General features: G+C 52.3%; 1 pseudogene; it reads right to left on the bottom strand.

The window, feature by feature from the left end:
* The window catches only part of LOC146811152 (homeobox protein Hox-D13 pseudogene), a 48,669-nt pseudogene extending 30,754 nt beyond the window's left edge, over positions 1 to 17,915 (bottom strand).
* Between the last annotated feature and the right edge of the window lie 354 nt (positions 17,916 to 18,269).

Here is an 18,269-nt window from a genome sequence, read left to right as displayed (position 1 = left end):
GAGACACCCAGGATCCCTGCCCCAACACCACAATGCAGCCAGGCTCGCCAGGAGGGACACGGTGTCCCGGGCACCCAGGAGGAGGCAGGCGACAACGCCAATGCCACCCCTCAGGGGTCCCGGAGACCCCATGTTCCCACAAGTGCAGGCCAGACGCAAGTGGGCAGGGGTGGTGGGAGTGGAGAGCGGCGGAGGCGCGAGCCTGACCAGTTGGCTGGGGATCCGGTATTTTCCCATGTCCGTAACATCCTGGACTCATACCGGCAGGACACCACGGGCATGGCCCAGGTTGTGTCCGTCCTCGAGGGGATCAAGGTCCAGCAGGCCCAGCAACATGCGGAGCTAATAGCCTGTCTACAGCTACACCAACGGAGGATGGAGGACAGACAGGCTGAGCAAGTGACGGCGTCCCAGGGGATTCACGCTGAACTCCGTCGGATGGCCGACACCATGGCCGACCCTCCCTGTGCCAGAAGGCGGAGAACATCACCACTCACAGGGAGGGATCATGAGGAGGAGGAGGAAACATCCGACGGAGCATCCCAGACGTCGTCACGGCCTGCTGCTGAGGTTCCCCGCAGGAAGCCGGGTCGTCCACGGAAAGGACCGTGAGGGTGGCTGCTACATCACCATCTCCCAGGACACCTGGCCTGGCACCTGGCCCACTGGAGCAACAGCATCACAGCATCAAGAGACATTCTCTGCCACATGGCCCTGCTGGTCACTGGCTGACCAATGTTGACAAAGACTGTGGCATGGACTCTGAGGATTTCCAATGGCAAGGACACCAACTCCCCTACTGAACTTTGGATTCCCTAATCCCGGAAAGGCCCTCACTTGGCCCCCCCCCCCCAATAATAAATCACACTATTAAGAGTAGATGCCTGCTGGTAGCATTATTACCTAACATGTGTCTTGTACAGTCTAAACATGCCTGAGTCATCTGTTCACTTCAACCATCCACACCCTGGGGCCTGAGTCTGGCACAGGACACATGGGTCACAGTTTTCTAGGCAAGACAGACATGGAGCACCATACACACCCGTGATGGTCAGAACCAGCTGAGGGGGTGGCCGAACAACCGTGCTGACAGACACATTGAGTACAGCAACAGTCATGCGCAGAGGTCAGGGATCCTGGCCCGTGTCCTGGGGGGCACCCAGGTACGTGTAGACAGGTGGCAGAACCATGTCCTGCAAGCTTGAGTCCGGTGGATGCAGAGAATGGGGTCATGGACAACGTTGGATGCATGGGGATGGCACATGTCACAATACCCACACAGTCATGGACATCATGCCCATTACACAGTCTCAGCACACACACACAGCTTGCATCTTGCCACTCGACACATTGACACATAGCCACAATCAGGGAATACCATGCCAGACATGCAGGATGCACCGTGCCAACACACCAGCATTGACTGAGAAGAGGCACCTTGGAGGCATAGGGACACCTTTAATAGTCATGTGTTTGGGATTGCAGAGGCAACTTGAAGTACACATGAACACATCATGTGGAGTAACATGTGGCTCCAACACTGGCACCCCCCTTCTGCAGCACAAATGCGTGATAGCCATGGAACTGGCACACAAGTGTCGGATAATAGCTAAATACCCACAGCTGCTCACGGAGAGCCTGCCATACACCATACATCCGCGGATGTGGAAGTCCCACGCCATGTCAAGACAATGTTAACCGTATGTGTCCGAGGGCAGTGTCACACACATTGATGCCTTCATCACAATCCACCATCCCATCACTGATGACTGACAACCAGGCAGCCCATCTATTCAGGTGTACCCAGCTGCATGTCGTGTCCCATGGGGATGCCACATGTCTGCAGAGGACCCAAACCCCGACCGGGGCAGTGTGCACACATCGTGAACAACTGCCACACCCAATACACCCCAGATGCATCCCTTACCCCATGGAGACTTCCAAACGTGTCCGTGCCTGTAACGCTGAGTCAGCCCACGATGCCATGTCCATGAGGAATAGCAGTGCCACAACAATGCAACCAGCAAACGGCATGCGCAGGTACCTGGGGAAGAGAGACACACAAGAAGTCAGCCACAAGAAGCACAGCCACTTGCATGTGCATGTACTCGACACATGTATGTATGACAACATGCTAGGTCACAATTATGTCTGGGGAAATACTACCATCACTGCCACCATCACTCCAGTGACACACCCACACACACCTCTGACCCACGTGCCATACATGCAGGTGGAGACACACATCACAACGCATGCCACACGGGGACCAATGCGTGCACACTCAGACCCTGGTACTCACCACTAAGCAAAGAAGTCGCGTATGAGCCGAGTCCGGATGTCCTCTTGCGGCTCCACATCCTCCACATCACTAGCCCCATTGCCAAGCCCTTCGTCCTCCACGGGTGGATGGTCCTCGTCATCTTGATCCAGGATGAGGGGCACAGCTCTTTCAACTGCCATGTTGTGCAGCATGCAGCAGACCATGAAGATCTTGCAGACCTTCGCCGGGGCATATGGGAGTGCGCCGCCGGTCTTGTGGAGGCACCGGAATCGGCTCTTCAGCATGCCAAACGTCCTCTCTATCACTCGCCTTGTCCGGCCATGGGCGGTGTTGTAGCGGAGCTGGGCCGGCGTGATGGGGTTGCGGAGAGGTGTCAGCAGCCAAGGCATGTTGGGATAGCCAGCGTCCCCTAAATGGAAAGCACATGGATATCGTTAGAACAGGCGAAGCGGTAGTGCTGCTCGGCCAAACAGAATACAGGACAGACAGACTGTACCCACCAACAACACATGCACGTTCGTTGCGCAGCTGCATCATCATATCAGGCATCCCGCTACGCCTCATGATGTAGGCATCGTGTGCTGATCCTGGAAAACGAGCACAGACATGTGAAATCACCATGTTGGACAGACACACCACAAGGGCATTGATGGAGTGGTAGTGCTTCCGATTGCGGTACGCCACCTCCCGTGCGTGTGGTGGTACCAAACCTACATGTGTCCCATCTATGGACCCAATGACATGGGGCATCCCTCCCAGGGCATAGAAACCACGTTTGACCTCAGTCATCTGTTCAGGGGTTGGGAACTTGATGAAGTCATCCAGGTGAATCAACATGGCCTCCAAGAAATCATGCAGCACACCGCTGAACATGCTCTGGGACATGCCACCAACATGAGCTATGGTATATTGGAAGGTACCCGTGGCAAGGAAATGTAGGGCAGCCATTACCTTCAGCTGGGGTGTCAGTGCCGTAGGATACCTGTGCTGCGGTTGCAGGTGTGGTGCCAGTCTCGCCGTCAGCTCCAGAATCAACGGTTGGGTGAAGCGGTAGAGCCGGATCCTGTCATTCTCCTGCATGGTGGCCAAGTCTGGAATTCTTCGGGCAACAGGAGGCGCTCTGCAGTAATTTGGAAGTGACAAGGAAGAGTGAGTGCACTACGAGAACAACTCATGTCTACTGAGCACATGTAAATCTGCCAATACACACATGCCACATAGGGAGTCAGGCATGTGCTACATGCCCAGGACACGTATGGATGCAAGGTGACACTCCTTCCAAGACCCAGCTACACACGGTGATTGAGAACCTCCCCATGCCACGCCATGGGAATAGCTGTGTCCCAGTGCAAGTGAACAGCCCGACGCAAGACAGAAGTGACATACACCCACACATCAGCAGAAGTAGGATGCCGATTGTAGAGACTGGTAGCGGAACACCGGAGCCACAGGTCACATGACATTACACTAGGCCTGCCCACACACCTTGCCATGAAGGTGCACATGTCATGACTCACCACACATTCCTTGTGAGGATGCTGACATGGCCTTGTCACGCTACTCCGTGTCCCATGCATACATGTGCACCTCACATCAGATACCACATGTGGCATGGTGTGCGGAACAGTGTGCAATGACAATCTACACACAGACACATGTTGGTTGCTGCAACGGCTGCAGCTTTTGAGGGTGCTACAACATCAACCTGATGTAAATCCCGGACACATAAATGACATAGTCACATTGTGCACTGTGGGTAGTGACAAGTCAGGTGTCATGACCCCTGTACCGGGCATCATGGGACACTTCCGTGTGTTGGTGTCCGTGCCATGCCAGTGACGCTCACCCCAAGTGCGCAGTACGACATGCACACATGTCAAAGGAGTCAAGGGCATGCCTGGCACACATTGCACCCTCACACAGTACACCTGTACACATCTCATCATACATCTGGTGCCTCCTCCACTCAGGAGGCATGTTCCACATCACAGCCTGTCACACCTGTGCCCCACACATGTAGTAATGCACAGACGATGCCTTGATGTCCATTCCTGGACAAGTATGTCCATCCATGGACAAGTATGTCCGCCCTATTCCTACCTGTGTGTCGACTATCACCACAGTGATGTGTACAAACCGGCGTACTGCTGCTAAGAGGGCCTGTGTATGTTCCCCAATCACTGTGGGAGTGCTGCCGTATGTGTACCCATCGTGATGGCGAGCGTACAGGCATTTGTACGGTCCGTACCACAACGAGTACGCATACGCGTGCAGACCCATAGTGATAGTGAGCGTACATGCGAGTGTACGGCCCTCTCACTATGGGTCTGCACGCGTATGCGTACTCGTTGTGGTACGGACCGTACAAATGCCTGTACGCTCACTATCACTATGGTTCTGCACGCGTATGCGTACACGTAGTGGTACGGACCGTACACTCGCATCTACGCTCACTGTCACTATGGTTCTGCACGCGTATGCGTACACGTAGTGGTACGGACCGTACACTCGCATGTACGCTCACTATCACTACGGGTACACAGACCCATAGTGATAGTGAGCGTACAGGCATTTGTACGGTCCGTACCACAACGAGTACGCATACGCGTGCAGAACCATAGTGATAGTGAGCGTACAGGCATTTGTACGGTCCGTACCACTACGTGTACGCATACGCGTGCAGACCCATAGTGATAGTGAGCGTACATGCGTGTGTACGGTCCGTACCACTACGTGTACGCATACGCGTGCAGACCCATAGTGATTTTGAACGTAGGCATGCATGTACAGGCCGTTGCCATGCATTTGGGGTGCCCTAGGGCCCGGAAACGCACCGTACCTGTGTGTGATTCTCCTAATTACATAGGGGACAAGTATTAAGGCCTACATGCATGCTGGTTGTCATGGCGACCAGGTTCAAATTTCGATTTTGTTCTGGAAGGTGCACAGCAGAAGTCAGTTGGAATTCTTCTACTTTGTTGCAATGTGTTTGTGGGGCTGACATCATGCAGGAGAATGAAACCGATAGAGAACCCACAGACTGCTAGGTTTGAAGGGATTGGTGGAAACATAGGATGCAAATGTGAGTGACCAATCACTCTGTACTCCTGTGCATGAGACTGGGCAGAAGGCCACATATAAGGCAGCCAGGTCCCATGAGGGATTACTTGCCTGCACATCTTTGCATTTGTCGACCAAGCTGCTGCTACTGATTCCCTGGAACCATGTCAAGGGCTGTGGAGAGGACACAGCCATTCACCCTGGAGGAGAACATGGCTCTGCTGGATGTGATCCTCCCACAGTACCCCATGCTGTATGGGCGACCAGGGTATCAGGTGAGTGCATAGGCCACTGCCACAGACTGTCCCTATGTTGTGACTGTGTCTTCAGGCATTGTGACCCGGTGTGACACACATGCCATGTACTGTCGGGGGGGTACCAGGGGGGGGGTGCCTGATGTCTCCCAGCAGTGCCCTGAGACAGGAGGGGTGTGTGCAGAGTCCTCCCAGCAGTGCCCTGAGACAGGAGGTGTGTGTGCAGAGTCCTCCCAGCAGTGCCCTGAGACAGGAGGTGTGGGTGTGATGCACAGTGTGAGCCTTGATCATTGATTGTGACATTGCCATCATTCCACCTGAGTACCCACTATGGCACGTACTGCCTTTTCCCTCACCAGAGGATGATGTCCCTATGACAGAGGTGCAATGCGTTGGCTGCATTACATGCCATGTAGTAACCAGCTATTATGTTCACATATGTCTCTCTGTGACATGTGGCTGGTGTATTGATGTGGTGTCACTTGTACTTCCTCACAGGTAGGCGCCTCTGCCAAGGAGCAGATCTGGCTGACCGCCGTCAGTGCCGTGAGGCGTGTGGATGGTCGGAGGCGGAGCCTGTCCCAGGTGAGGAAACGCTGGCAGGATATCCGGTGCTGGACGCGGAGGATTGCACGGCTCCTGCTGGGGGACTCACCTGAGAGCCACAAGAACCGCGGCCGCCGCCGTCTGACCCACCTCCACAGGCGTGTGCTGCCGGTGGTCTTTCCAGACCTGGAGAGGCGCTTACAGGCGATGCAGCAGGCGGAAGGGGGTAGGTACATGTGCGTTTGTTGTGTGTCACCGGCATTTGTAAGGGCACAGTGGCATTAATTCACTGGCAGGGTTTAAGGGTGCTGTGCCCATCCAGTTTGCCCAAGTGTAGCGCTGCGCCCCTGCCACCCTTCCCCTCCTTGCAATGTGTTCCCTGGTCTGTGTGTAATCACTCCTTCACAAGGTAATGTAGGCTGGCGCTTTGTCCACGAGAACAATGACTGTAGCATCATGGGTGGTGGTGGTGGGTAACAGGTTGTGGGACCTTGCCTGTGAACTGTCAAGTTCACTGCATGTGGGTTCCATGTCAGTTGGCACTGATGCTGGCTCCAGACATGGGAGTTGGTCTCTCATGTGTCATGCCTTACAGCGCGCATGTCCTATGTTGTGGCCTGTGACATGATGTGCATGAGTGTGCGCTACGCATAGTGCAGGGATGGTGACGTGTGTAGCAGTCATTCCCATTCAGTAGCATGTAGTTGCGTGCCCAATACTGTCCCCTGGGGCACCTTATCCTCAGTGTTGTTTGTGTCATCATCAACGTGGACACTCTCACTGTCTACAGCGTAGGTTGTGCTCTGTGCCATTGTCCCCTGTCACCATGTATATAGACGTGCTATTATGTACAGGTGTCCACTGTGCAGCCTGACCTGATTGTCCCTCTTCATACTCACAGTTGCCAGTGCCTGTGTGTCTTGTTATACTCATCTGAGGATGGGCACTGGTACCTCATTATTTGTACAGGCGCACCTTTGCTGTTTTGCGTCCAATCTTGCCTTTTGCCTGCCACTGTGTTTATCACCCAGACTATGAGATGTTGGTGCCACCTGTGTCTCAGCAATTAGCATCGTGTGGGGGTTGCTTGGGGCGGGCAATGCCTATGTGTCAAATCCTGATTCCTAATTGCTGGGTCTGGACAGTGTGTGATGTTACTGGACACACACGCAAGGTGCAGTGACCGAGTTATGTTGGGCATGTTTGCAGCATTACCTATGCAGCATGTGTCTCAAGTTCATGGATATTGTCCCTGGTCATAGGTATTTTCACAAACGCTGTGTGGTGCAGAGGCAGTGCAGGATTGTCCCCAGGGCCTGGGTGCTATGTCAGACTCCGTTTCCTGTCATCAGCTATTGTCTCATGCTCTCCATGGTATTTCAGTGGCATGGTGGCTCAACCAACTGTGTTTCATGCCCTACATCGGTACCTTGTTTTGCAGATGTTAGGGATCTGCCTCTTCAGGCTATGCAATGTTGACTATGTAGATTGGACTCATGTGACAGATGTGTACAGGTGTCTGATTAATTTCTGTCTCTCCACCCTGCCCACAGCATCGTCGGGGGACACAGAGGGAGACATGGACACGGACCAGGCGGAGGGACCGAGCACCAGTGGCAGCCGTGACATCGGGGCTGGCACATCGAGTGGGACAGAGGCGGAGGATAGTGTGGCCGAGGACCTGTCGACTGGCACATCAGACTACGAAGCTGACAGGTCCGAGGAGGATGTCTCAGGGTTGGCGGAGGCTGCACCAGCAGCTGACAGTGGAACAACACCTGCCACCGCCCCCTCAGTTCCCACCAACCGCCTCCCACTTGCTCGTGTCCCTTCCCAGCGTGCCCGGTCACCGCATGTCTCCTTCCTGCCAGGCACCGCACCCCCTGCCCCTGTCTCCACTGCTGCCGCCAATGCTGAGTCTATGGACATCCAGCGGCAAATGCAGGTTGGTCAGGCTGCGATCCTGAATGTCCTCCATTCCCACGGGAAAACCCTCACCAACATCGAGGCATTCTTGGAGGGCATTCATTCTTTGCAGGCTGACCAACGCAACTTGCTGAGGTCCCTAGACTCCACACTGACTGCAGCAGTGGGTCTCCTGCAGCGCGACCTCCCCCCACCTACCCCTGCCCCATCCACACTTCCCACTTCCATGCCTGTCCCACGTACACCCAGACGTCGGCATGCACCCACCACAACAGACACAGGCACCACACCAGCAGGGAAGGTCCACCGCACTCCTCCTGACACGCACACACAGGGTGAGATAGGCACACCCACTGGGTCGGGGGGCAAACGTGTGACACGCAGCCAGAGTGGGAGTCCGCATTCCACACAATCCACTCCCTCCAAATCCCCTCCCCTCAGCTCTCCTGGCCACATCTCCCCAAGGACTCCTTCATGGCCGCTCTGTCCCTGAGCCCCACAGTTACGCCACCACGCAAGCGGTCAAGGAAGTCCTCGGTCAGGGTGGTTGAGTCTCCCCCCCTGTCTCCACCCTCCCCCGGTGGCGCTGCAACCCATCCCTCTGAACCCCCCCCCTCCTTGGGGCCTGAGGTCACTTCGGGTGCAGGGGACTCCCTGGAGGACCTTGCTAAGGTGTGTAGTGCCATCCTGGCCTCCGCCTTTGGCCATGACACACCCCCTGTGGTTGAGTCCTCCATCCCTGCACCCACAACGCCGCCCCTTTGCCCTGATGTCCCTGCGGTGCCTGTTGCTTCCCCCCCCCCTGATGCCCTCACCAGTATGGAAGACGATAGCATTTGACTGTGCAGGCAAGGTAGGGGACACACATCCCACTGTGTCCCCCATGCAGCTGGGAATAATTGACTGCCCTATGGCCTTTGTTGACTTTGAACTGCCGTTGATCCACGGACATTGTGCTCATGCTGATTAAAGCTTATTTTTTTTTTCATTATCACACTCCTGCTATGGTGGTATTGGTGTTGGTGGGGCTGCTACATTGTTTTGGGTGTTGTTTAAGGCTTTGGGTGTGTGGGATTTGTAGTAGTGTTCTGCTCTTTGGGGCCACCCTAGGATCTGTGTGCCATCACAAGGTGTTGGCTAACTTCCTTAGGTCATGTCAGCAGTTACTGCATGGTTCAATTGTCCCAGGGTGTATTCCTTCCTCTGTGTACCCAGTTTCTTCCCTGCAGGGTGTTCCCAATGTTTAGCGCAGAGCTGTGTGTACATGAGCTGTGTGTGTGACGGAGCCCTTCTACTTTGGCCATGCATGCATGGCCATGTCTCCACCTGCAACAATCGTGGCATCCTTGGTGATCACTGTACTTGTGTGTGGAGTCAGTTGACATGAGTTCATGGGGACATGTTCCCTTGTAGGCAGTATGGATGTGGGTAATTGTGGCATCACACACATGTGTTACACCCCTCCTGGGTGTGGACACTGCTGGGAGGACTCTGCACACACCCCTCCTGGGTCTGGACACTGCTGGGAGGACTCTGCACACACCCCTCCTGTCTCTGGGCACTGCTGGGAGGACTCTGCACCCACCCCTCCTGGGTCTGGACACTGCTGGGAGGACTCTGCACACACCCCTCCTGTCTCTGGGCACTGCTGGGAGGACTCACCACCCACCCCTCCTGGGTCTGGACACTGCTGGGAGGACTCTGCACCCACCCCTCCTGTCTCTGGGCACTGCTGGGAGTGATGGGCACCCACCCCTCCTGTCTCAGGGCACTGCTGGGAGGACTCCACACCCACCACTCCTGTCTCAGGGCACTGCTGGGTGGACTCTGCACACACACCTCCGATTTCTGGATATGTGCGCTTGGCACATACACGGTGGGGTTACGCACACTGCATTAGAGGTGAGGGTACGTGTCTACTGACACTGGTTTGGTGGGGGTACGCTCCGTACGTCCGCGGGTGTGGGTACGGGTCGTACTTACACTGTTGGGCAGGGGGGTACGCTCCTTGCATTCGTGGGTGGGGGTTCGAGTCGTACTTACACTGTTGGCATGGGGGGTACGCTCCATGCATACGCGGGTGGGGGTACGGGTCGTACTTACACTGTTGGGCAGGGGGGTACGCTCCTTGCATTCGCGGGTGGGGGTACGGGTCGTACTTACACTGTTGGGCTGGGGGTACGCTCCGTACGTCCGCGGGTGGGGGTACGGGTCGTACTTACACTGTTGGGCTGGGGGTATGCTCCGTACGTCCGCGGGTGTGGGTACGGGTCGTACTTACACTGTTGGGCAGGGGGGTACGCTCCTTGCATTCGTGGGTGGGGGTTCGAGTCGTACTTACACTGTTGGCATGGGGGGTACGCTCCATGCATACGCGGGTGGGGGTACGGATCGTACTTACACTGTTGGGCAGGGGGGTACGCTCCTTGCATTCGCGGGTGGGGGTACGGGTCGTACTTACACTGTTGGGCTGGGGGTACGCTCCGTACATCCGCGGGTGGGGGTACGGGTCGTACTTACACTGTTGGGCTGGGGGTACGCTCCGTGCGTCCGCGGGTGGGGGTACGGGTCGTACTTACACTGTTGGGCTGGGGGTACGCTCCGTACGTCTGCGGGTGGGGGTACGGGTCGTACTTACACTGTTGGGCTGGGGGTACGCTCCGTGCGTCCGCGGGTGGGGGTACGGGTCGTACTTACACTGTTGGGCTGGGGGTACGCTCCGTACGTCCGCGGGTGGGGGTACGGGTCGTACTTACACTGTTGGGCTGGGGGTACGCTCCGTACGTCCGCGGGTGGGGGTACGGGTCGTACTTGCACTGTTGGGCTGGGGGGTACGCTCCTTGCATACGGGGTGGGGGTAGGGTCCGTACATATCCGTCCCCACGCTATGTGATGTTTGTGCGGCCCGTACCCAGGCCTTTGCCACGTGGGTGCGATCCGTCCCGCCATTGTTGGGGTGACGTGTGTGGGCGTGGTCCGACTCGTACCCACGCTCTTCAGGCGTGGGTACGGGACGTACCTGTCTGGTTGTGTTGCCGGTTCGCGTGGTGACGGACTTCCGTTGTGGCGGTCGCTGGATTATCAGGACACGCCCCCACCCCCTCGTGGTGACCAGGGCATGGGTGTCAGGTATGTCCAGGCCATGTGTAGTGTGTCACTCATGTGGTTGTTTTGTGGCCTGCCCTGGTCGTGCCACCCCCACCCCACCCCACTTTCCCCCCTCCCTTAGTTATTCTGACCTTCTGCGGCGTCTGCGTCGTAACCTGTAGAGGAGGTGTACTGCTATGAGGGCAGGGATGACTCGTAGGTTCGGGTCCATGTCTGTCCGTCGCGTACTGGTACTCCTTGCTCGCGTCGTCCTGTCGCGTACGGGTCCTCCTTGAACCCGTCGTCCTGTCGCGTACGGGTCCTCCTTGGTGGCGTCGTCCTGTGTGTCCGTCACGTACTGGTCCTCCTTGTTCGCGTCGCCGTCTGTCCGTCGCGTACTGGTGGTCCTTGTTCGCGTCGTCCTGATTTCCCGGCAGTTTTTGGCTGCCGCAAAATATTCACCGTGCGGGGTGACGTCGGTGCGAATCGTGATTCCTGGGTCGTGAATGGCTGGCTGCGTGCGTCCCGACGTCAGGTCGGCGCTTTCCCGGATCGCATTGGTAGGTGTTTTTTGTTCGGTCGGTCTTTTTTACGATTCGTACGGTAATGGTGTACCCGTGCGAATCGTAATTCCATGTTTGTATATTTTGACGACCGGGTACGCGTCGGACGGAGAATATGCTCCGTCCGACGGTTCGTACCCGGTTTTTGCCGGATCGTGATCGGCACCTCTGTCTCTCCGCATCTTCGATCACTTCATTGGTTACCAGTAGCCCACAGGATCAAATTCAAGGCACTTACGCTAGCCTTCAGATCCTTGTTTGGCTCGTGTCCAATATATTTGAGGGATCGGCTGCCAAGATACACGCAGTCTCGCTCTCTTCGCTCCAACTGCCGGATCCAGCTAGCAGTCCCTCGAATAAAAAAGGCTCGTCTGGGTGGTAGAACGTTTTCGGCCAATGTAGCGATGCTTTGGAGCTCACTCCCCCTGAGCTCCAACAGGCCCCCACTGAATCTCGTTTTAAAACAATGTTGAAAACCTGGCTCTTCACCCAACCTCGCTAATTGACTTGAATTTCGGTATATGTTTCTCTGCCTGCGTTTAGCACCGGGACACCTGCTTGTGAGGTAGCTGTTCGCGCTCTATAAAACTCTGTATTATTATTATTATTATTATTATTATTATACAATTTACTATTCTCACTCCAGTCAGTAAATTAGTAGGGAAAGTGTTTAGTTGTGGAGGGGTAAAAATTACTATTTCCACTCCAATAAGTGTAACTGTAGGGAAAGGGTTGAATAGTGAAGGTGTAAAAATTACTTTTCTAACTCCAGTGAGTGCAACAGTAGGGCAAGTGTTCGATAGTAGAGGGATAAAATGTATTATTCACACTTCAGTGAGTGCAACAGTAGGGAAAGTGTAGGATAGCAGAGGGGTAAAGACTACTATCCCCACTCCAATGAGTGCATAAACAGGGAAAGTGTTGGATAGCGGAGAGGTAAAAGTTACTATTCTCACTCCAGTCAGTTCACAATTAAAAACAAACAAAATATCAACAAAATAAAAATATATTTTATAAAAAGTAAATGCAAAAATATAAATATGTTAAAAATAAAACTCTATTTAATATTAAAAAAAATATTAAAATAAAAGCATAACATAATGTTAAATACGTATCATAAATACCTACAAATATTATATTAAATAAAATAAAAAAATTGTTTTTGAACAAATAATATATTTCTATTTAGAAATTATTTATTAAGAACAATATGAATTATTACATACATTTTGTCTATTTACTTCGAACCCTAAAACACTACAATACCCACAGCCCACATCGAAAAAATGTATTTGCATAATTAACAATCAATTAAAAAATTTTAATAATTAAAAACAAATTAAAACACATAAATTGTAATTAACTTCTCACCTTTTGCACCTATAATCCCCACAACCCACACCTAAAATTAAACTGAAAATAAATCAATTACACAATTAAAATTTTTTTTCAATTAAATAACTAATAGTATTTAATAATTAATGATAAAATAAATAAAATTAATTTACTCTCCTCCCTTCATCCCAATAAACACAAACCCACACCAAAAAAATAATTAAACAATTACTCTAATTATCAATTAATTAATTTATATTAAATATCAACTAATCATTAATTAAAAATACATTACTTTCTACCTTTTAGCCCTAAAAACCACACAACCCACACCTAAAATTAATTACACAATTACCATAATTATGTGTCAATTAAATATTTAATATTAATTAACAACTCATTTTTAATTAATTAAAAATAAATTACTTCCCACCCTTTACCCCTATAAACCCCACAACGCCCACCTAAAACTTACCAGAAAAAAACTAAAAACACAATTAACATTATAAATTCTCAATTAAAAAAATCAGTAAATATATTCATTAATTTATTATATTTAAATTACTTCCCACCCTATTCCCCTATAAACCACAACCCACTACAGAACTAAAAAACACAAATTGTAATTAAGGTAAAATTTATAACTACTAGAAATGTAACACATATATTAAAAAACATAAGCAATACCTCTACAAAACATACATCACATTCATATAAAATATATACTAATGAAAAAATAAATGTTAAACAACTATATATTTGGAAACAATTTCAATGACTTCTATAGTTTTTTTAAATTAATATTTCTTACCTTAAAGTTGATTTTCTTGAGCACAATATTTTTGCTGTCGATATTTCTGAGACACAATATTTAAAACTCTGTATTAGTGTAAATCGACATTTCCAACTCAATATTTTGACTGAATACCGGAGGTGAGAGAGTGCTGCTCAAGACCAGAGCTGGAGAGAGAAAAGCTGGCAATATGGGAATCTGAAACTCCTGCTCTAAATCCAGGCTGTTTTGAGCTGGGCATGCTCTCACCTTATAGCGACACTGCCTTGCATCAAACCTTTCTGCCTAGCTGTACAAAATAGGCCAACTTGATATCCCAGTGCCTAGAGTGTCTGGCAAGGAGATCTGTGCCTAACTATCTGGTCATCCGTCTGGGTCAGATTGATATGTTTCCTAACCTAGGCCTAAGTAGCAAAGTGACCTTATACCTACATTTGTCCTAACTTGCTCTGCATAACAGTTCTAGCAATGACCCATCACCCAGTTATGTGCTGAATAAATATCAATTGCTTTCCTTGAAACTATCCTAATTTATTATGCAAGAGGATTCTTACCATCATATCTTAAATCCCCTGTACATGACAGACATAAAAGGATTACCATACTCTGTACAAAAGTCATCATTATCTTCATCCTCGGGTGACAGGGCTACTTTGCACATTTACAATTTTTCATTTAGGCTTATCTACATAATCGTTCTCGTGACATATCAATTGTAGTTGAACCCCCAAGGCTACATTTTTACTATAAACAGCACCTTCACTAGGTAGAGAGAGGAGACACTCCTACGCTGACACTAACATGGAGGTCCCTGCATGATGAAGCTTCAACACGCAGTGGTTTGACATCCCTTGCGGGGTGTCCAACTCCTGACCAAGATAGGGTCCTTCATTCTCTGGGTTGGCTCTTTTCTAGGGGATACTTGGCTTCCCACCCATCCATATGCTAGGTACTCTATGGTAGGGTCTGCATCGCAGGAGTACAAAGAGATTACTGTTTTTATAAATGCCAGCATATATTCATGGCTTTAGCACCAGGGGGGAAATGTATCCGCTTTTCACTTTTTTGGTACTTGTAATGTCTTACGTTTGCTTCTTTCTACTGATTGTTGCATCATATATGTTTTATAATAGAATGGTGCAGGTTCAATAAATGCTTAATTAAAAATGTCCCCAACGTTTACTCTGAGACTAAGGGGCTCATTAGGATGGCAGACAGACTGGAGTCCGTCCGCCATCCTGGTGTAAACTGGGACCATCTACCATGCATGCGGGGGTCCCGCACACTGGATCAGGATGCGACTGCCACCGTGGCGGTTAGATCCTGCATATTAACATTAAGGCGGTTGATGCTGACAGCAGCACCCGCCGCAATGCTAAAATGCAATGTTGTGCATATCTCAGCACTACTCACCACCTAGTGCTGTGAAATGTAGGTGGGTGCCATGGGTACCCCCCAAGTGGACCCTTGCCTCCCCCAAAACAAGGGGGGCCTGCAACAGGCCACCAAACCCAATACCCACCAGCCTTTCCATGGCGGTTCCACTGTCATGGAAAGTCTGTCTCCAGCCATCATCGAAATTTGGCGGACGGTGACTGCTAGGATTGCCTGTGGTGGTTCCGTGGTGGACGGTCTTTGCGACAGCCAAGGTCGCTGTGAGATTTCCCGCGCCATCCTAATTTGGCTGGGGAAACTCACGGTGGGCGTATGGAAGGAACGCCACCGCATGGCTGGCGGTGGCGGTCCTTCGTCCATCGCAATTTACCGCTAAGTGAGCACAATTGACTGAGCAAAAAGTACTGAACTGTTTCCACGATCCCTGAAGAGTCAAGGGTTGTCATGTTCAAAGGTTGCCATTGATATAATGAGTTAATAAGTATGCTTTCAATGGGCCCAATATGTTCTTAGACCACACATCTGAGATAATAGTGGAATAGTAGAGTTCCAGTTGGTCCTTGTAGTATATCATATCATAGAACAAGGTCCTCACAGTAGGTTTGCGATTCCTATCAATCACAAATGACACACGCCTCTTTGCCAACAGTAGTGCCATCGATGTGAACCATCACACAGTGAATGGAGTACCCTTAGTATAGCCCCTAAAACATGAATTACTTTGCCCCAGTACCTAGCGATCAGTGGGCATGCTCAGAACAGGAGCAGGAAGCCCACTTCTAGCATGTTACATCTTACACACCAGACGTGGGGTTTAATTTGTGAGAAAAAAGGTTGAGGACAATATTGTTTGTCTGGTGAAAAAATACCGATAGGTCCTCAATTTAGCTACAACAGTAAGACCACTCTTTATCCATAATTATATATCCCAGGTCGACATCCCAAAGCACATTGATACTAGGCCTTAGTGTTGAGGCCTCGGCCTGTATGGAGGAGTATAGATTTGTTACCAGTTGTCTATCCGACTGTCCTTTTAAGAACATGGCTAATATTTTTACTTCATCACTTCCTCAGGAAACAGAGGGTAGTGCTCCCTGCTCAATGCCCGAAGGCAAAGTAGGTGAATATGCCCATGAGGGAACAATCAGCTGTTGGGCAACCTAAAATTAGCTGGTAGGGAGTAGCTTCCTCAGTAAGTGTATCCCCCATTTAGTCAACCCCTGCAAGATAACATTACCTTTAGTCAGCAGTATTAAATGGAATTGATGCAAGTATTGTTCAGGGGACGGGGGGCGCTAGAGAGCGCGCACGCAGAATGGCCGCACTGCTGTGAGGCTCCTGCAGCCTGGAACTCAAATCCGTAATTTATCCTGTCTAAACCGCTGCTCCCGCGACCGAAACTACCCGTGGCTGTTGAAGGTGTTTTGCTGCTGCTTTGGTGAAAGTTGGAGCCCTGTGCGTCCAGCTGCGGCGGAGTTAGCGGCGGCGGTAGCCGGAAGGGGAGCTCAGCAGACGTGGGGCGGAGCGAGCCGCCCGGCGTGTGATCCACGCAAGTCCGAGGCTCACCACGAGGCAAGTGGGCCGTGCTGGGGACCCGCGTTGGCGGCACCTTGACGACTGTGCGGATGGCGGAGAGGTCGCTGAGAGAGGGGGAGGCACAGCCGGACACTACCCCCCTGCTATGAATCACGTTGCTGCGTGAGCATTATCTGTGCACCCGGGGCCCTGTGCGGAACGGCGCCATCCGAGGGAGAAGCATATCTAAAACGGTGCGGTGGGGGCTCTGGAGCAATGACGACGAGATACGACCTGCTCGACGGGTAGCGGGCAGGGTGGACGGCGGTGTACCCTGCCCTGGTCTGGCCGACCCGCTCACGCGAAGGCCAGCGCTGTGAACCCGTGTGGGTGGGGCGCTCCCCCCCCTCCCCCTGCTGCCAGAGGAGGACGAGAAGGTGTCCGAGACTGCGCCCACCCGCCGGGGTGGGCGGCTGTGAGGTGCCTGGGCCGGTGAGGGAGACTCGGAGACTCACCGCCTCGTGGCCATCTGCTGGGACTCGACGAGTGCTGGGCTCATCTCTTATGTGCCGGTGCCTGGCTGGCCTCTCTCCCGTGTGCCGGCCTGCTGTTTAGAGGTTCGAGGGAGGCGACACGCTACGGACGCTGCGACCCTGCACCCTGCGACCTGCGGGGCATTTCGCTCCATTTGCCTGGCACGGCATCGTTGGATATTGGGGTCCCGGCGGCCGGTTCTTCCTCTGGGGGCTGTGGTGGTGGACGCCTCTTACCTGCCTTTTGCTCCCTGATCGGGGGAGGCTGGTTCGGACCCGCCGGTGACCTGGTACTCACCACTGAGGTCGCGCTGTGTGCGGTCCGGGACTTCTGGGCCCGCCTGTGCCCTTGAGGATAACAGAAGCCAGCATACTGAGACCTGGTTCAGCACCCACGATGGGCAAGCAGGACAGCCGGCAGCCTAAGCTCACGTTTGACCCCCCGGCGACCAAGAAAGGGGTGCGAGGTGCGCAGGACCCGGGAGGCGCCCAGAGCTCGCCCGCGCCCGAGGCGAGTTCCTCCTCCCCGGCCACAGACCTACAACACCTAATGCAAGAGATGAAGCAAGGTTTTGCTACAATTGTGGACAAAGTGGACCGGCTATCGTCCAGAATGGACGCCATCGCGCAGAAAATAGATATCCATGAAGAGAGGATTGCGGAAACTGAGCGGAGGATATCCGATAACGACGATACCACAGCCACCCACACCACGCAGCTTTCCAGAATGGATAATGTCTTGAGACTTATAGCTGCAAAGAATGAGGAGTTGGAAGCCCGTAGCCGCCGCAATAACATCCGCGTGGTAGGGATTCCAGAATCCACCAATACAGGGCGCATGGAAGACTACGTGGAAAAGATCCTCCTGGCCGCCGTTGGTTCCGACGCCTTTTCTAAGCAATTTATCGTTGAGAGGGCACACCGCTCTCTTGGGCCGCGGCCGAAACCGGGAGCTCCTCCTAGACCCATCATTGCACG

Source organism: Triturus cristatus, chromosome 7 (assembly GCF_964204655.1).
Source record: "Triturus cristatus chromosome 7, aTriCri1.1, whole genome shotgun sequence".
Taxonomy (NCBI): Eukaryota; Metazoa; Chordata; class Amphibia; order Caudata; family Salamandridae; genus Triturus; species Triturus cristatus.
Note: the sequence above shows the minus strand (reverse complement) of the source record. Positions and strands in the feature narration are given on the sequence as shown.